The following is a 21,588-nucleotide window of genomic DNA, read 5'->3' on the forward strand; positions in this document are numbered from 1 at the left end:
CAGTTTCACAAAACAAAAATCTAAGTTTCACCACCAAAAGTTCAGCTGTGTAAAATGCAAAGCCATCCTGATACCATCTTATTCAAATCCGAGTATTTTGAGTATGAAAAGGCTTTTGACTTTTGAATCTGCCAAATTTGGGCTTTAGACTGTTTCTATGTCCTGGTCCAAAGACTCATATTCAGATTCTCTCGATGTAATGGAGCACATCAGCACATACAAAAACAAAAACCTCACACTGCAACAGGACTCACTTGCATATATGAAAGTGCCTTTCCTTCAGGTAACCACAGTGATCCAGCAAATAGGGGCAGCTACTCATTGGGGAAGCAGTCCCCTCCCCAAGAAAGGAGTCCTTATTTATTTATTATTTGATTTATATCCCGCCCTTCCTCCCAGCAGGAGACCAGGGTAGCCTTCCTTTCAGAAGGAGGAAGGTGTGGTACTCTCAGAGCGGTCTTTGGGGCAGACTTCCAGGACTCCACTCAAGAGAATGAGCAGAAGGGCCCCAAATGCAGCATGACTGGCCCACATTTTGAAGTAAGTGAAGTAATACACCTTACCCCTGAGGTGGAGGGAGCATAAGACTATTAAATCTGTGCACCACTGCTAGAAATTAGTGGCCATCACCACTGTCATTAATTTCTAGAGGCTCCAGACACACCATACATTTTAAAGCACATTGTCCCCCAAAGAATCCTGGGAGCTGTAGTTTGTTGAGGGTGCTAGAAATTGTAGCTCTGTGTATGTGTGGGTAATCTACAATTCCCAAGATTATTTGGGGGGTGCTTTACAAGTATGGTGCGCACACCTTCTCTCAATAGCATTTAGGTTGGTTTTTGTGGCGACCCTTGCTATGGGAAGTTGTAAGAAGGGTTCTCGGGTTTCATTTGAAACGTTCCGCTTCGGCCGCTTCATTCACTCATCTCCTTCCAGAACGACAAGCTGCTCCCGGGGCGAACACAGCAGACTAAAACCACACCAAGTCAAAGGGCACCCCTCTGAAACTGTGCCATCCTCCCCATCGCTAGGCTAAAGTCAGGCTCATTGGACTCCTCAGAGAGCTGGATACCCCATCCGTCGAAGAAGCGCTTTGGGATTCGGTGCCCTGATCTGCAGCTAAACACAAAACCATCTAACGTCGGGACTGCAAGGCAACCAGCAACGCTCGGGTTTCTAAGGCGTGGCTCAGCCTGGCCAAGCCAACGTACGCCGCTTCGAGCGTCCCAAGTACGAAGGCCGGTCCTTCTCTTTCAACCTGCACATTCAGCAAGTCTCCAGTCTCCTCTCACGGAACTGCCTCTCCAGGAGCAGACCAAAAACTGCGCTCCGCACCGCGCAGGACCCCTATTTTAGACAATGGCACAGAAAGCAAGCGCCCGCACGCCCTCCTCTCCCTCCAAGTCGCCCCTTCTACCTCTGGCGCGGCGACGCCTCCTTTGCAACAGCGGCGCTTCGCAAAAAGCAGTCGCTCTCTCACGTCGGGGTAGCCGGAGCGGGCGATGCTTCGGCTCTTCACACGTGACTCCGGAGCACATGAGTCAGTACCTGCAAGATCATATATGAGAGTACATTAGCACTAAATTTCTTTTATCCGTTTGTTAGAAATTATTTGGTTACAATAAAGGATACTGCTTTACAACATTTGGGCCTATATAGTTTTTTTTCGAGGAGAGCGAAAGATTAGGCGTTAAGAGGGGGGACATGGCCCTGGGCCCCTGCTGGGAGGAAGGGCGGGATATAAATTTAATAAATGATGATGTGTAACATTATGCATGACTTGGAGAAAGTGGATGGGGAGAAGTTTTTCTCTTCCTCATACTAGCACCCGTGGTCATCCAACGAACCTTAAAGTTGGATGATTTAGGACAGACTAAAGGAAGTCCTTCCCTACATAGGGAATTTGCTATCACAGGATGTAGCAATGGGATCAGCCGCCAATCTAGATAGGGGATGACAAATTCATGGAGGATAAAGCTATCAATACAGGCGGGCCCCGCTTATACAGCAGGTTCCGAACACCTGCCATAAAGCGGAACCCCATTGAGTATAATGCGGCACGTTGCGTGAAAATGCCACAAAAGTGCAAAATCAGCTTTAAAACGGGGAATGAAAGCCGCCACATTAGCGGAACGCCGGGAAGCGAAGCGCCGGGAAGCGGGGCCCTACTGTAGCTACCAGTCATGATGGCTATCTGCTGCCTCCAGGACCAGAAGCAGCATGCCTCCGAATACCAGTTGCAGGGGCTCATCTGTCTGATGTGCAAAAGGTCGCAGGTTCAATCCCTGGCATCTCCAGGGAGGGCTGGGAATGTCCTGCCTGAAATCCTGTAGAGCCATTGCCAATCAGAAGAAACAATAGTGAGCTAGCTGGACCAGTGGTCTGACTCCATTTAAGGCGGCTTCCTATGTGCCTGAGTGGGAGAGGCCTATTCCACTCATGCCCATCTTGTGGACTTCCTGTAGGCCTCTGGTTGGCCACTGATGCTGGACTAAATAAGGCTTTAGTCTGATCCCGCAGGGCTGTTCTTATGTATACCCTTCAGCTTTGCATAGAAGTGTCACAGAGTGTACCTGTTGCATTTTATGCCCTCTTGGCCCCATTGTTTGCCTTCTCCCTCCATGTTTTTGTTCGTAATCTGCTGAGGATACACTTTATGCATCTGACAAAGTGAGCTCTAGTCCATGAAAGTGTGTGGCACAATAAATCTGCTAGTCTTAAATGTGCCACGAGGCATGGCTGTGTGCATGTGCCTGTAACAGAATAACATAGCTGATCCAGGCATTGGCACTTGCCTGAGAGGTGGGGGGCTTAGGAAGTCCCTGCCATGGGGGCATGTTTTTACTCAGCTATCCATAGAACATAAGAAATTGCCTTATCCCATGAGACAGGCTGTTGATCTATCTAGCTCAGTACTGTTTATACTGACAGTGGCTTTCCAGGGTTTTAGACCAGAGTCTTTTCCAGTCCCACCCGGAGAGAGCAGGATTGAACCTGTGACCCTCCACATGCAAAGCATGTGTTCTACAATTGAGATGAAACTAAGTTGCCTGATGAAACAAAAAATAGTACAGTTTATCTTCAGTTGCAATGTGGGCCACACACCTCTATGGCTAACATTAACATTTAAGACAAGTATGGGGAACCTTTGACCTTCCAGATATTGCTGAACTACAAGTCCCATCCGCCCCAGCAAGCATGACCAATGGCTTGAGATGATGGGAGCTGAGGTTCAGTAACATCTCGAGGGCCCATGGTTTCCCACACCTGGTTTAAGGGAGGGGCCTTCAATTGGTGCTAAGCACGCAAAAGGTTCAAGTCTAACCACTGGCATATCCACACAGGGCAGGGAAAGATCTCTCCTCTGAAACCCTTGAAAACCGCTGCCAGTCAGTGTAGACAAAACTTAGCTAGATGGAACAATTGTCTATTTATACTGAATTATGCTTCTGTGTTCTTAATGTTTGGGCTCTACCCACCTGTCAAATTTTGCCTTGCGAGGCTAGATCCCATGGAGCCAAAAAGGTTCTCCAGCCCCTGGGTTGGAGCATGAGGTCACACTTGTGTGTTTGATTATGGTCATAAAGCATATGACAGTAGTTTCAGTGGAGCTATTTATTTATTTATTAAAAATATTTATAGCCTGCCCTGTATGAAAATGATCATTGGACGGGGTACACAATACATTAAAGCAGGGGTGGGGAACTTCAGGCCCGAGGGCCAAACATGGCTCTCCAGGCATCTGTATTTGGCCCTTGGGACTTTCCCTAGCTCATGCTCCTCCCCAGGCCATACCCCTTCTCATTGTCTTCCTTGAGTTCTTTTGTCTGGCTAGAATGTGTCCTTGAACTGTGGTGACGCCTCAGTGTTAAAACACAAGCAACAGTCCCTCCAATATTAAACTGTAGATTAGCAATTCAATAAATGCCTGAGAAAAGAATTCACTAATAGGCAAAAAAACCTTGTGGTTTAATAACATACCTATAGCCAAGAGATATTTCTATCAAACTTTTAAAAGCAAGGAAATTGGGCAACTATAGTGAATGCACCAGGAGAGCAGGAGACCTGACCTCCTCTCTGAGATATTGTACTGTCCTGCAAATATGTAAAAATGGAAACACAATTTGGGATGGCCTTTCACAGTCCAATCCACTTCCTGTGGAAGAATTTGATAACATGTGCCTCTGAGTATGTGGTGAGAAGGTCTTAAAAAGCCTGTTTTTTTGCCAATTAGTGAATTTCTCAGCTTTTTAATCCAGGAGGTAAGAAATGGGATCCTGTGCAAATTTGCTAAGAATGGATTGAACATTTGTGTGCTTATTGAGTTCAGTGGGAGTTGCTCCTATGCAAATATGCTTAGGATAGGTGAAACTGACCAAGGGGAGGGACGGCAGATTGGGGAGGGGAGACGAGGGAAAAGGAAGATTTGATCATTTGCATGCTTATTGAGTTCAATGGGATTTACTCCTGTGCAATCATGCTTAGGATAGGTGAAACTGACCATGGTGGGAGGAGAAGGGGGAGGGAGGGAGAGCTGGAGTGGGGAGGAGAGGAGGGGGAGGAGGGGAAGTGGTAGAAGGATAAGGGAGGAGAAGGAGAGGGAAGGGAAGGAACAAGGGGGAGGGAATAGGTGGGGGAAAGAGAGGGGGGCAGGTTTGATCCTTTGCATGCATATTGAGCTCAGTGGGATTTATTCCTGTGCAGTCATGCTTAGGATAGGTGAAACTTACCTGGGGAGGGGCAGGGGGGGGAGGAGGGAAAGGAGAAGATTGGGTGGTATGGTTGCCAGATTGGGAACATTTAATCTAGCCTACTTGCTTCTGGCAAGAAGGGTTCAAATGACCTCAGGCCAGGCCAGTCACCAGAAGGCCATTGTAGGAAAAAGGGAGACTAGTGTTGTGGAGAATTTAGACAGGAGCATGGATGCCCCTGAAGGCTGCAATTCTAAACACACTTACTAAGCCCCATAGAACTCAATAGGACTTACATCTGAGTAGATATGGTTAGGATTGTGCTGTTGGTAAGGTTTGATTAGGGTTCCTCTGCAACGATATTGATATCAAAGCAGGGTTGGCAACCCCCTGCCTGAAATGCCCTGACGACTTTTAATATGGCTGCTCCAAACTTCTTTACAGACTTGACCCTTCACTGCAGAGAGGTTTGAGAAATGAGTAAGAGTTAAGAAGATTCTGTACCTTTTCCTGCCTACTCTGTGGGCTGCTATAAACTCACTTTGATAGCCAACCCAATTCCAGTGAGTAATAATTGACAGAGAGAAAACATACATGGTTTGGTCTACTTTCACAGGTAGTAGCTTGAGAACAACAGCAGTGAAGCCACACTTACCAGTATGTGAATGTTCTTTTACCACTATTGGGCAAGAAACAAACTATCATGCAAACAACAAGATGCATCATCAGTGAGTTTAGGGGGGTTGAGCTGAGTGCATGGAAACACTGTTGTTGCTTCTATGGATGTGAGTAAGGTCAAAAGTAAATGAAATGCAAATAGAAAAAGAGAAACAAAAGACAGTGATGATTTCCTAAATGCAATACCATACCAACCACAACAAGATTCCTATGAGTAAGACAGAATATTCAGCATCCCACAACCAGTCAGGGTTCCTAACCAAAACTAAAAAAAATCTTGGCAGCCAGGCAGCCAAGGTCACAGAAATCCCCATGCAGCATAACCTGACCTGGGGGCTGCAGTTAGTGCAGAATGCTGTGGCATGATTGCTGACATGAGACCCTATTAGCACATAATATGTCTGCTCTGAAATCTGTACTAGTTGCCGATTTGCTACCAGGCCAAGTTCAAGGTGTGCTTTCCATGTTACGGGTGCCACATAGTACTTGTTCTGCTCTTGTAAGAAACCAGTCCTATAATGTGGCAGTACCTACGCTTTGGAACTCCTTGCCTATTGATATTACACAGGAGCCTTCATTGTACTCTTTTTGGCACCTGCTAAAAATATTTTTATTAAGGCAAGCCTACCCAGGCATGTAGAAGCTACTATGTTTTTTATCTGTTTTTAACGCATTGTTGGTTTTATTATTTTGAATGTTTTAAACACCTGTCTTTAACTGTTTTTGCCAATATTGTAATTTCGTTGTTGTACTTCCTTCTGTAAACCACTTAGAGGTTTTTTACAATGTGAAATGGAAATGGACTGCCTTCAAGTCAATTCTGACTTATAGCAAACCTATGAATAGGGTTTTCATGGTAAGTGGTATTCAGAGGGGGTTTGGTACCACTGCCTTCCTCTGAGGCTGAGAGGCAGTGACTGGCCCAAGGTCACCCAGTGAGCTTCATGGCTGTGTGGGGTTTGAATAGCGGTATATAAATGTTGTAAATAAAATACATAAGTAAATTTTAGAGTTACTGTGGCCCTTGGGTCCCTTTCATCTTTTAGGAACAAAGGAATCTGCCTTATGCAGACACAGGCCATTTGGTACCATCTAGCTCAGTACTGATGACATGGACTAGCATTGGCTCTCCAGGATTCCAGGCAATAGTCTTTTTGAGTGATTGGATTTTGGACCTTTGCATGCAAAGTATGTACCCTACCAATGAGCTACAGCCTGTCCTCTGTTTACAAAAGTATCTTTTAAAATTGTTCTTTTCAATTCACAAATGAACGCACAGCGTACTAGGACAGATCCACATCATGCATATAAAGCATATTCAACATGCATTTGAAGCACATGAATCCTAAGCAGAGCTTGGAAAAGTTACTTTTTTTGAACTACAACTCCCATCAGCCTAATCCAGTGGCCATGCTGGCTGGGACTGATGGGAGTTGTAGTTCAAAAAAGTAACTTTTCCAAGCTCTTCCACAGAGTCATAGAAGGTGTCATTTGTTATGGGTGGTGGGAACTATAACTGTGAGAGGGAAACTACACTTCCCAGGATTCTTTGGGGGAAGTCATGTCCTTTAAATGCAAGTTAGATGTGCTTTAAATGTATTATGTGGATCTGTATTACTTCATAAACTTTGCCTGCATATAAATCATTTTAATTAATTTTTAAAATTGAAAACAGCTACAAAGTTTACTAGGTGAACATGGGCTACTCCCCATCTCTCAGCCTAATCTGTCCCTCAGAGTGAAAATAACAGAGGAGACCATGACCACCGGAAGGAGGGCACACTTAAAATGTAGAAGAAATAATGTACAACCATAGCGTGAAATCAGATACTTATCGGGACACAGTATGAAGAAATGTTTATATAAGCGTGACTGTCAAAGATGTTCATTATTTACACAATCTGTAAAGATTATAGTGTAATCCTATATATGTTTACTCAGAAGCAAGTCCCAATGTATATAATGGGGCTCACGCAAACATGGAAGTGTGCATAGCACTGCAACCTCAAATGATAAGGAACTTCACTCACCCAACCCAAAATTCAAAATCACACACTTTTAAGCTATTTTGCAACTGTTTTATATCTGCTTTATGGTTATTGGATTTTAAATGGATTTATTTCTTGTTGTGAGCTGCCTAGGTTTCCAACCCTACCTCACAGGGTTGTTGGAAAGATTCCATATACACACACATTGGAGATGTAAAAATACATACACCCCTATTTTTGCAAGTAATTTTAAAAACCCTGCATGTACACTTTTATTATAATCATAAGTGAAATTGTTTACAGTACAGTAGGGCCCTGCTTTTTGGCATTCCTCTTGTTGGCGTTCCGCTAATACGGCGGTTTTCAGTTAGAGTAAGGCCCAACTCATAAGGCACTTGTTCCGTTTTTCAGGTGTAGGGCGCCATTTTATTGATGGAGTTCTGCCTTTCGGCGGGTTTCGCTTTTAGGCAGGGGTCTGGAATATAACTCGCCGTATGAGTGGGGCCCTACTGTAAACAATTGCCTACTAAGATCCTGCTGTGATTTTTTCCCTACATCTCCTGACCTACACACAATTTATGAGATTTTCAGTCAAGCAGGAAAAGACAACCATTTGCAATGGGTTCTAGATATTGCCTGGAGTTCAACTAATCCCTTGTCAATCACAACCCTGACTTCAGTTATTGGCTACAAACATGAAAGGGTGGTTATTGGTTACAAACATGAAATGAGCCAGCTATAAGCTCATTTAACAGAAGTTGCAGGGGTGGGGCTGATGTTTTGGTGTTTATCTCTTCAACCAGACCATGTAGAAACTTAACTTAATAATAATAAAAAAAGAAAGCTCAGAGTCTGGAGATTGGGGTAACTCACCCGGACACCTGGAGAGGACCCCAAAAATCTGGACTCTCTGGGCATAAGCTAGAGACTTGGCAACCGTACTGCTAAGTGATTTGTGGATAAGTTTGACTGTAGAATAGTCTGATTTTTGTTATAATCTTTAGCAACATTTTTTGATTCTTCAGCTGTAGATGCATTTGTATGAAACCAAGTACCATTGATTTTCATGGAAACTACTTTCATGTCAATGAACATTATATACCTAAAGACAGCAGCCGCTAAGACTGCCATCCTATCCACCGGAGTGGGATTTTTCTTTCAGTCCAAGGACCATATTCCCCCATGAGCAGCCTTCTGGGGGTGCATTTTAGAGTTGGGTGGGACCAGATGCAAAGGTGGGAGGAGCAGAGCAAAGGATGTAATCTGTATATTTGTGCCATAGGCTACAAGAGTCAAAAAGTTTCTACACACACCTCTCCATCTTCCATCCAGCCAAGCAAGCAGTACTGTCACAATTCAAGGGCATATCCCAGCCAGGCAAAAGCACTGGAGGGGTGTGTGAGCAGGATGGGGAGAGTCCTGAGGGTCAGACAGAGCAACCTAGAAGGCAGCATTTGGCCTCTGGGCCTCGGGTTCTTCATCTCTGCTATCCACACTTACCTGGAAGTAAGTTCGATTTTAACTCAGTGGTCCTTATTTCCTAGTAGACATGCATAGTCTAAGTCTTGTGCTTTAAGTCCCACTGAATGCAGTGGAATGGGACTTGGTCACAACTATCTATGGTTCCATTTATTTCAACAGAAGTCAGCCATGACTAATGTTGTCTCAATTTTACCCAATGTCTTCAGAATTAGAGAATTATTTTTTCTGCCAGCTGCTCTTTCATACTCTAGGAAATGTACTTTTCCCCACTGACAGGACTTGTTATATAGCATGCCAAAATGCAGCAAAACCAACGTGGAAAATGTCCTTTCCTGACAATTTCATTATATATGGACAAATGCACAAATATAACAACAGGAGTCGGATATAATAGCTCTCAGATTTCCAGATTGATTTTGCTAAGGTGGGAAAGTCAAACAGTAATGTTTTATTTGAAAATTGAAGTTAGGCTTCCTCTTACGTCACCCTGAGTAATGAAGGTTGTCCAGACTGCTGGCAATGATTAATTTGGTCTTTCACTCATTTTGACCTTTTTCATATGAATTACAACTGAATGTCCATGCTAGCAAGGCAATGCCTGCTGTTTGTGTCATAAGATGTGCCAGCCAACAGGGTATAGCTGGTATAAGTTTGAAGTCTGGCACCAACAGCCTGGTTACTGTTTTTAACATTTTAAATGTATCTAACATTTATCTAGTGCCAATGATGTTGCCTTCTGCCACTACAGGAGTAGCCTGTGCCTTCTAGGTGCTGTTGAACTCCCATTATCCCTGCCAATTAGCCATGCTGGTTGGAGCTGATGGGAGCTGGAATCCAACAACATTGGAAGAGCACCTTGTTGGCTCCTATGCCCCTGTAATCCTTATTATAGGGGAACATATTATTCCTTGGCTCAGATCTCATGTAGTGGTTGCTTTTGAGTGAACTCCTACCAGTTCAGTCCCTATGTGTGGCATAGAGCCAGCTTCTGTTGCCAGCACAGCTATACCGTTGGTGTTGTAACGAGTGCCTAAACCAGAGGTGGGGAACCTCAGGCCTGGGGATCTCCGGCAGCCTCTCTATCCAGCCCTCAAGACTTCCCCAGGCCATGCCTCCTCACCAGGCCACACCCCTCACTAGCCCTGCTTAGAGCTCTCCTCAAGGGCACTTGTGTGGTTGGAATGTGTCCCTGAACTGTGATAATGCCTCTTGTTTGCCTGGATAGAGGATGGGGAGAGATGTACATGGGTAAGAGTGTAGAAGTCTCTGCATTTTGTGTGGCTTTAATGTGGGTTACATCCACACCATACATTTAAAGCACATAGTTTCCCCCAAAGAATCCTGGGAACTGTAGCTGGTTAAGGATGCTAAGAATTGTAGCTCTGTGAGGGGTATATGTTACTAAGGTCTATATAGTGACTTCTGGGGAGCTGTATCATACTGGCAATGGCAATGTGTTGCTAGCATGGTTTGTAAGCATGCAGTCTTATTGTTGGAAGTTGAAGCAGGGCTGGCGCCAAAAGGCAGACAAGTTGGGTGGGAGAGTAGCACTCCCCTTCTGCGAACCCTGGCAGCGTCCCTGCCATGGATTGCAGGGAGGGAGCTTCCAGGCCTCCCGGCTGTTCGCTCACTCCACCTACCTCTCTCTCCTGTCTTCTGCTGCTGCGGGCGCAGGGTAGCCATAACTAAGATGGCGCCGGAGGCTTCTTTAAGGGGCTGATGCCCCTATTGCCATCTCGGTTGATGGCAGGCATGAGTGTGCACGTAGCATACCATGCATGCATGCAATCAACCAAGATGGCAGTGGGGACATCAGCCCCTTAGAGAAGCCTCCGCTACCATCTTGGTTGATGGCAGCAGGAGACAAGAGAGAGGTAGGTGGAACAGGCAGGAGCCATGCGCCCAGGGCAGGCTGGTGCCCAAGGGTCTAGTTATGCCTGGCGCCGGCCCTGGTTACAAGCATTACCAAGAGTGGCTGTGGAATCATCACAGGACATGAGTAACCATTCCACTTCCAACCAGTCATGAAAAGGGTCAAAGCTAGAGGTCCCTTGGGAGGTTTTCTGCATTGATTTCAGTAACAACCAAAATGTGGGCTGCACATATGAGAAGACCACAGCAGCAGATCAAATATCTGGAAGTATCACCTTGGGAACAGGGGCTCCCCATAAGATTATTTATGAATCGCTGCTTTGTAAATGCAGGCTGCTTGTAGTGAACTTTTCATGGCAACTCACAAATGACTCACACTGCCACTATAAACATATCTGCTACACTGAGGTCAATGACCTTAAAAAACAGTTGCGTTCTTGGGATTTCAAACACAATAAAATGGGAAGCAACAGATGATAAGAACAAGATAAATTCCCTTTGCCGTGCTAAGGTATTCTCTGCAAAAAAAAATAGTTTCAGAGTTGATTCCAAAGATATGCTGGGGAAGGCAATGTTAAAAATAAAAATAAAGAATGCAGGTGTGTTGCAATTGCTATTTTTCTTTTTACAAAAGGGGAATCACAATCATGCACATTGTGGGGTCTTTTTTACACATTACACTGTTCACACAAGTAGACCAATCACTAATCACTGCAGCACTTTCCTCCCTCAAATTAGATTAGATGCCTCCTTGGAACAGACTGTTAGACAAGCATTTTGTGTTCAGCTGGTCACAAATAATGTTAAGGGAACAAGCTTTTTTTAAGGGAACCAGCTTTTTTACGCAATAAATCCATACTTTAAATACTGTGTTTGTAGATGTAAGGAAATTCTGTTTAGTTATTATTGTTTTTGGCTTAACCCATAGTAGTTCCTGTAATCTTCTCCTATACATTTCTCACTTCGCTTTTAATAAGATACCATCGCAATCTTCAAACCAATCCGTAATTAACGATAATTTGACTGCTTGGTAGTACCTAATAATGTTGGGTACTCCGAGTCCTCCATTACTAATTTTTTGATACAGTTGTTCATTTGCTATTCTACTTGGCTTGTTTGACCAGATAAATTTCAATATTTTTTCTGTATTTGAATCAGTTCATAGTTTTCTATTTCTAATGGTAAGGTCATAAAAATAAATAAAATCTTAGGTAGGATCATCATGAATATAGCTGCTATTTTTCCTAGCCATGACAGTTGTAATTTTCCCCATTTATTTAAATCTTCCTCAATCTGTTTAAGCAATCTTTTATAACTATAATCTTTGATTATTTGAAGATTAGTGTCGTAAAAACTTATAGGGTTCTCTCGGGTAGAGAAAAGACCACAAGTAGCAGCAAATTCAAGGCGTTTATTCAAAACTACTGCAGTAGGGCAAACACACGTTACATAGCAATGGGTGAAGCATGAGCCGCTGCCCCTTTCCTGCTTCCCCTTTTTATATGTTTTTGCAGATCAGAAAGGCTTACAGAGAGCTTACAGAGAGGCTTATCTTAACCAGGCAGGAAGGAATGTATACAATCAGCAGAACAGGGCATACACAGTTGCATATGTGGGTGTAACATGTGGGGTGTAGTGCTAACTCAAGCGTTTGCAAGGCTCCTGTTGTTCTGAGATATGGCCTTGGTCTGTTTTATCTATTTTACTACGTTTGATTTACCTATTTTACATGTCCCCTCTTTTTAACATCTTTTTCATGATGTTAAACTTCTTGTTGAATAATTAATTTCCTTCTTTCATGAAAGCTCATTGGATTTATCACAGGGTTTTTTATCCAACTTCCACATATGTGAATAAGATTTGGTAAACATTGTAAGCAACAGCAAAGCATTATTAATACTATTATACTACACATAGCATATATACCAAATTGCTGTACCCAATGGAGGTTTGGCAGCCAAGATGTAAGCCAGGACCAGGGATCTCCCCCTGCCCAGACTTGATTACCAACATGAGCAACATTTTTTATGTCTGTGGTTAAATCCATTATCAATTTCCCTTTGTCATCGATTTGAACACAACAATCGGATGAGTTTATTAATCCGCAGAGGCCTCCTCTGGCAGCTAATAGATAATCAAGTCACAGTCGCTGTTGCAAGATAGCTTTCCTAATTTGCCCATTTCTTGAGCCATAAGGGCGAGGGCTTCTGATGTATCATTTGCTAGTATCTCAACTACTGCCTGTAGTCTTATAATGGCATTTGTTGTTGATCTAACTCCCCTTACTCCTAGTTTGGACCAAATAAGGGGCTCATAATATTCTACCAAGTCCCTGGGTGCCCATATTGTTTGGCCCCAAGTTTGTTGACTTTGGTAGTAGGTATTAGCCCTTTTTACTCTTGCGTACAGGAGGCGGTATATGGTAGAATTAAGAGGGTGATACCTTATAGGGGGTCTTAGGGCTCCAACATAGCAAGTACCCCACCAAGCAGCAGGGAGTACTTTCCATGCCCTATTTCCACAGATGAAGTAATGACCTGTCTTTGCTCTTTTTCTTTTTCCTCCAAAAGGTCCTTGGTCAAAAGAGAGATTTCCTGTTGGGTCTGTTATCGAAGGATTTCTATAGGGATCATACCATCCACCATGAAAAGGACTAGGGAATATGCAATGTGTGAAGGTGCTGGTATTATAGTCACATAACATGGCCTCAGTGAAATTATCTATGGTGCACAGGCTGGATTATTCAATGAATACCATGACCCATTTTCCACCCAGCTTTGCATGAACCCACTTATGGCTGTATTATTTTGAAACTTCCATCTTAATTTTCTTCTCTGATCTTTGTATATATTGGAAGACATATTCTATTCTCTACAGGCGAAGAACACATAGTACCTCCAATAGTTAGTCATAGTTAAATTTTCACATTTGCAATTGGTGTATTGTGAGGCTGCTATTTTCATTAACTCATCTTCTTGGGAACAGTTACAAAAGTTCTCGTTTAGATGGGTGCTATTCCATTCCCCATAGTGAGAACAACTGAGACCTTTATCTCCCCATATAGGGTCAGATACCCAATCTAGGGTGAACAGACATCTGGAAGTCCCTACATATAGACCTTGTCCTTGAGGTGATTGTCTCCTAGTGAAACCAATTTCCAAGCCGTGATTTTATTTCCCACCAGTCCCCATATGACTTGAACCCAACAGTTTTCCAGGTTTGGTTTGCATCGTGAGGATCATCACTTAGCACCAAGCTGGAAACCATCTCTTCTGCAGTGAGAGGTAACACAAAGAAGGGGAGTGCTACTGAAGTGGAGTCTCCTCCTTCCACGCATAACCCGCAGTTTGTAATATTGGTGTGGTTTGTAAGGCTTTCAATCATTTGGAACATGGTGTTTGAATGTAGCATAGGCATGCACATTTGAAACCATAACGTGATACTAAGCAATCTAAGCCACCTCATGATGGTTGTAAGGAGTTGATATGCTCCACAGGCCTGATTTCAGCCCCAGGAGCTCTCCTCAAGTGAAAAAAGTTCCTTTAATCTTCCCCCTCCAGAAACTTTCCTGGAGAGGTCATGAACAAATAAGGTAGAGAAAAGTAAAAACAATCAAGATAATAAACAATACTATAGGAATAGCCCACTGGGGTTCTTCCAGGAGGAAGGTAAGGAAGTTCATTTTCAGCATCACAGTCGAGTCTTCAGGCCAAAACCCGGTAAGGTTTCCGCTAGCCACTTTTCTTCTGGGCTCTTCTCCTGCCTCCCCCCCTGTTGCCAAAGCTTTGGCTGCCTCGCTGTCGTCTGCTTCAAATCCAGATCTGCAGCCGTCTGCTTCTCGTCCTGGTCCATGCTTGCACCGGGAGTAATGAATCCAGCTGGCTTTCTCTGCCACTTTAAGTGCTGTCAGCGTTGTTAATAGAGTGACAAAAGGGTCTTCCCATCTGGGTTCCAAAGTTTTCTGCTCGTAGGTTTTGATGTAGACGCGATCTCCAGGCTGGATAGAATGCGCTTGAATGTCTAGACGCAGCAGCTGGGCTTCTCTGACATATCTGTGGAGAGATTTTAACTGCTTCTGATAGCAATGTATGAATTCAACAAACAGTGAATCAGTTATCACAAATGGGGGGATGAAAGCAGGTAAGGGGTTCCACAGATTAGGGGGTCGCGCAAACAAAAGCTCAAAAGGTAAAACCTTTAGTTTTCCTCTTGGTGAAATTCTGATATTATGTAAAGTTAATGGTAATGCATCTACCCATTTGAGATGGGTCTCCATAGTCAGTTTCAAGAGAGAACTTTTACTTGTAGAATTCATTTTTCCATTTGTCCAGAGCTTTGGGGATGCCAAGGGGTATGTAAACACCAATCTATCCCCAGTGCTTTTGTCACAGCTTGTACTATTTCTGCAGTAAAGTGAGTCCCTTGATCTGAGTCTATAGCCCGTGGCACACCATATCTGGGAATTAGTTCTTTTAACAAAATCTTTGCAACCACTAAAGCGGTTGCATGTTGGGTGGGGAAGGCTTCCACCCAGCCGGTCAACTGGTCCACTATTACCAATAAATGCTTATATCCCCTGTAAGGGGGAAGTCTGCAAAGTCAATCTGTAAACTTTCAAATGGGACAAAAGCCCATGGTCTGCCACCCGGCGGGCCCTTTTGCCCCCCCTTAGGACTTGATTTTAAACATATCTGGCATTTGGATGCTTCTTCTTGTGCTTTAACATGGACAGTAGGGGCAAACTATTGTCTCTTAATGTAATCTGCCATTTTTTAAGCACCCCAGTGTGTCTTTTTATGAATTTATTTATTTGATAAATAAATTAATTGAAGGATCAGCCCTAAGGCTACTGGAGGCAACCCAGGCAGTCCCTCTGTGGTCCGAAATATTCCTTCATTATCCTTCTTTAATCCGCTTTTCTCCCATAGTTCCTCTACTGCTGTAGGTAGTGAACTATGCCACTTCTGTAACTCTTCTAAACTATAATTCTGATTAGATTGTATTTCCATAGCCAAGACAGGATTTATCTGCAAAGTTCTTGTTGCTGCCTTTTGTGCTGCTTGATCTGCGAAATTATTTCCCTTGGCTACATCAGTAATCTCCTGAGAATGCCCTTTGTAGTGCATTATGGAAATAGCTGATGGCAAATGAATAATATCAAGAAGTTTCTCTACCAACTGTGCATTTGCAATTTTTGTTCCTGCTGAAGTTAAAAATCCCCTCTGTTTCCACAGTTGGCCTGTTGTTTGGGTTATTCCAAAGGCATATTTACTGTCAATGTAAATGTTCACTGATTTATCTTTGGCTATTTCACAGGCACGCATCAAGGCATACAATTCTGCTCCTTGTGCAGTATAATTATTCGGGAGAGGCTCAGCCTCTATTATTTCAAAAGGAAAGACTACTGCATATCCATGTCTCCTATTTCCATTTATGATGCGTGAACTGCCATCACAGAAAAGAATCAGCTCTGGGTTTTGTACTGGCACATCTGAAAAGTCTTCTCGTGGTTTTTCTTGCATTTTAACTACTTCTAAACAAGAATGTGGTGTTCCTTCCTCTGGGATTGGAATTAAGGTAGCTGGATTTAGAGTTGTGCATCGACGTAAAACTACATTCTCTGGAGTCAGCAACTGGACTTCGTATTTATTCAACCTCTGATTGGTGAAATGTTGGGTGTTTTTCTGTTTTAAATGCAAATGGACTGCGTGTGGCGGCGAAGTAGGAGGATGTGGATTGGAGTTCCTCCGTCGCCTTAACATCTAACATCAATTAATATCTTTAAAAACATCTCTGAAAGGCTCTTGGACCATTCTGGATTGTGTGAAGGGGTGAGCAAATGCTTGTCTCCCCCTTTTTTAATACCATCCCGTGGAGATCTCCCCGTGCCTTACCTGTGGCCGGCGTTTTTGCTCTGGGGCCGGCTGTGCTTTTTGCCTCTCGTTTGGACTGACGCCGGCTCTTCCGGCGCTGTGGTTGCTGTGGCCCGGGGCTTCGTTGCGGCCTGCCGCCTCCTGTTCCGGCTGCGGCTCTTCGGGGCGCTCGGTCGCCGTTGGTGTTGCGGTGGCTGGTTGTCTGCGGGTGGCCCTGTTAAGGTAAGAATTGGAGTCTCAGGCCCAAGTTCGGTTCATCAGATGACTTTATTGCTAGCAGAGACACAGGGGAATTTGTCCTCCAAACTGTGTCTCCTGACAGTTGAGGCACAGCTCTTTTATTGGGTTACAGACAACAGAAAAGATACATTGGTGAGTGTGTTGCACAAAACATAACTGTATAGCTGGTAATTTTCCATTCTCAGAGCAATCCTCTGCGCTTGCGCCTCCTTCTGGTCTACGTGCTGAATCCTTCTTTGCTAATGGCGTCCATTAACCCTTACAATCCCCTCTTTGATACTTCACTGACCTCGCTAAGAGGTTTGGGGAGTATCATTCTTACAGGTAGGTATGGACCTATATTCATACAACGCCATTAGCTGCACTGCTGTTCTTCTGTCCGCTATGCTCTCCATCATGTTCCTTAACCCTCGCATTATCAGAGGTAGAATACAGGGTAACAAAACACACATCAGAATTCCTACAATTAATGTTCCAATAACACCTCGTATCCCTCCTATCCATTGGAACCACGGACCCAGCCCTTCTGCCCACTCAAATCCTTTCCATGTTTGTACTGGCACATGTGCAAGCTTAATTATTTTATCTGTTATATCTTCTATTACTTTTCCATTGTCATCAATATGTAAGCAACAATTAGTCAAATTGAACTTCCCACAAACCCCTCCTTCCGTTGCGAACAGGTAGTCAAGGGCGAGTCTATTTTGGTACACAGCATTTCTAAGTTGGGTTTGTGTTTTAGACAGAGCAGTCAAAGCCCACGCAGTTTCATTTGTTATAAGTTCAAGCACTGCCTGTAACCGAATTATTCTATTTAACATGTAGATTGGGGTTCTATATCCATATAACCCATCCTGGGCCCAGGTTGCAGGTCCATAATACTGAACTATCCTCTCAGGGGGCCACTCCTCATCCTTCCAGTCACCAATCTTAACTGTCATCCTCTTTTTCCTACCATACAATGGATGTCCTAACTGAATTCCTGCACTGAGGGGAATGAGAAAGAAGGATGGTCTGACCTCTGCTAGAGTACAAGTCCCCTCCCAAGGTTCGGGTAACTCTGAATAAGCATATTTCCCACAAACCCAGTAAAATCCTGGTAACGCTTTCCAAGACTTATTATTAATAACTGACAAATTTAACCTTAACTTTAACTCTGCTGTCCACAACAGATTAACTGGAATCACAGAGGCATTGGGCCAATAACTAATTGCAGACTGATTCAAAATGGTCATGGTCTCACAAGGCATCTGACCTATCTGTGGGGCTCCGGGGGGGAAACTTTGTACACACCAACGACCAACAAGAGTAGCCTTCAACATCCATTGACTATGGGGGTTTGTGATATTGGTGGTATTATAAAGCTGAATAACATTCAATTCAGCAGCTTCCCAGGGCCAGTGATCTCCAATCTGAGTTCCCCCACAAACATAACAATTACTGACGTTTAAAGTGGTGGCCACAGTTTCTGCAAAAGTAATAAACAAATTTCTGGCCACTTCAGGTACCTGGAAAGGAGTATTCATCTCCTCCCAGAAATCGGAGAAGAAGGTTTGCTGCAAGGTATGGCCTGTCTCTGTTAGCTGAACAAGTTTCAGATAGAACAATCCCAACGGATCTCTGCCTGTTCCATGAATGCGTAACCCAAAGTGTCGCCCAAATTTACTCAAAAAGGCCTGTGGATTATTAATAGTAAAATTTACATAATTACACTTCCGAGGCCCGCAGTCACTTTGTACCGTGACCTTGGAAAGGTGAGCACTTATCCCGGTAGTTTGCCAAGTGGCCCAGCCTACACAGTTCCAATAAGGACACTGATTTGTACATTCAGTACTGATTCCTTTTTCTGGGCAGATGTATTTATCATTGCACGTATAAGACTTTTCCCAATCATGATTTCCACATTGGTCAGGCCATTTTGAAATCTCACAAGGTTCGATTTTAACCCATGCTGTAGTATTAGGGGTTGCTAATCTGGTCTGGAACAGTACTCGTCCACTCTGCGTGCCTTCCCTCACCTGAAGCCACCATTGGTCAGGACTTTCTTTGGGGTCATAACAAGTTGTCTGGTTTCCCTGAATACAGGCTGAGTAACTAACATTACGAAACTGGCATGTGACAGCTGTCCCTTTACAACTGAATTTACTCTGATAAACTAGAGTGTCCTGGATATTGTTATGATTCCCTCAGTCTTAATATAAATCCTGCAGGATGGAAGGGTAGCCGTTTCACAGTGGGGGGGAAACAACAGCAGCATTAGAATAACCCCAAACTGGAACAGTATAATCAAATAAGATAATTTACAACAGGGCATTCTAGTTGAAGTTGGGCAAATCTGAATCTTCGGGCGGTGTCCCACTACTCTATCCAGGACGGTAGGGGATGCAGCGCCCCCAGCTATTTCGCTCTCTCGGTTGCCGGTCCCGAGGAGGCTTCTCCCGTCGTGTCCCGCGTGGTGGCATCCCTTCTCAGGGTCATCTTCAGGCCTCTCTGGTTGGCAACTGTCCATCCTTCTGAAGAGGCTGGCTTGGCCCGACTCCAGTGGATCCAGGTAGGGTTCCCCTCAACCTTTAAGGCAGTAGGGGTAGTTAATAAGACAATAAAAGGCCCTTCCCAAACTTTTCCCAAGGCATCTTCCTTGTAACTTTTGACCCATACTGTATCTCCAGGACGAAACCCATGAACAGGGGTGGTGAGTCCCAAAGGACTCTGCTCTGTGTACTGACTTATTTCTAGAACAGTTCGGTTTAATTCTCTTAAAATGCACTTCAGGTTTATTTCCCCCCTTAGTGCCAGGGTATCCACTGCCACAGGCAAAGGCGGTGGCCTCCCATAAACCAGTTCATATGGGGTGAGACCATTAGCTCCAGGTGTACATCTCATGTGTAACAAAGCCACCGGCAGCATCTGAATCCATTTAGTCTTTGTTTCCGTGCACATTTTCCTGAGGTGCAATTTGAGGGTCTGATTGTGTCATGACAGGTCCAGCAAAGCTTATTCTTAAGCTCTGTTACCTTACAGGGATGACTGATAAAAGCGAAGTGATTTCACTGTGATGGACTTATTCATTCGTACAAGATCTGTCCCACAACAGAGAATGCGTGAAATTAAGGGGGGGCTCCTAATTACAGTAACAAAGACGATAATGTCCAGAAAGAACTTTCATTGGGGAAGTAAAATGCTTTACTACCTTCCACAATTTACAGATTATAGAGAAACCAGAGGAGCATCTCTGATTGACTGTGATGCTGTTAATACACTAGTTCAACTGGGGGGTTGAAGAATTCGTCCTCCCGCCCCTATAACAGGTATACAGGTTTTCTTTTTTAAGGGTAATTCAACAGGCAGCACGTTGAGGACCGAACGCTGAGCTCCGGAGTCCAGAAGGCCCTTGATTTTCCTGCCTCCCACAGTGATTTCCAGTACGGGGTCGGGAAGCAGAATGCCCCATAGGCATCCTCAGTCTTCTGCATAATAGTCCTCTGTAGTCATGGTCCGAGCAGGCTGCTGCGTCTGGGAAGATGATAGTGCCTGAGGGTTGAGCCCTCCTCGTCCCCTTTCCTGACCTCGGCCCCTGCCAGATCTAATGCCTCGGGCATAACTTCTCCACTGCTCCCGGGGTCTTTCTGAACATTCATTTTTCCAATGGCCTTTCTTTTTACAATATGCACATTGATTACGTCCTAAAGATGGACGAGGGTGTGGGAATTGTTCCCGTGACTCCTGGGGCCTCAGGACAGCTGCAAGAAGATTAGCCTTTTCCTTCATCCGTTTCACTTGTTCCCGTTTCTCTTCCACATCTCGACTGAGAAATACTTTATCTGCTAGGACCTTCAACTGGCTGAGGGGCATTCCTTCGAAGCCCTCGGCCTTCTGTAACTTCTTTCTGATGTCTGGTGCTGATTGGGACACGAAGGCCAGCGCCACTGTCTGTCGGTTCCTTTCATCCTCAGGGTCAATGGGGGTGTATCTCCGGTATGCCTTAAAAAGTCGTTCAAGAAAAACCCCAGGGCTCTCATCCTTTTCCTGGACTACATCGTGGATCTTTTGCATGTTCATCATTCGCTTTCGTCCTTTCTTCACTGCTTCCACAAAGGCTTGTTGATACTGACGCATAGCGGTGCGGTCCGCTCCACTAGAAAGGTCCCATCGAGGGTTCACAGTCGGAGCATATCTGGCTATATACATTGTTCGATCTTCATCTCTCACTCCTTCCTGCCTGGCAATCTTGCCTGCAGCCTCTTCTAAGTTGACCTGAATTTGCATTCTTTGCTCAGTAGTCATCAAATATCCCTGTAGCTGTTGTATGTCGGACCAGGTGGGGTTCTGGGCTGACACTATGCCTTCAACCATGTCCACAAATTTCTCCGGTTCCTCCTCATATGATGGTCCATGATTTTTCCAGTTAAGCAAATCGGAGGAACTAAATGGCACATACGTATAAGTATTGACTGATTTATAGGCTACTTTGCCGGGATCAATTGGGTCTGGGGCGGGAATCATAGCTGGGACCGTACGAACAGGCAGGATTCTAGAGCCTTCAGGATTCTCCTCATGGATATTCTCGGGGTTGGGCTTCCCTAGTTCCTTCTCTATTAATCGAACGGACGTTCGGAGGCTCTCGATGCCCTCTTCTAAAGGGCTTCCTTGGCTTTCTGCTCTGGGCAAGGGAGGGTACAAGGATTTTTCTGGCATCTCAGTTATAAGGGGTAACGGAGTTAACGGTGCCGAGGGTGGGCAAGGACACACATATGGTGGGGGTGA

The sequence above is a fragment of the Rhineura floridana genome, chromosome 7 (genome assembly GCF_030035675.1).
Source record: "Rhineura floridana isolate rRhiFlo1 chromosome 7, rRhiFlo1.hap2, whole genome shotgun sequence".
In the NCBI taxonomy this organism is placed as follows: Eukaryota; Metazoa; Chordata; class Lepidosauria; order Squamata; family Rhineuridae; genus Rhineura; species Rhineura floridana.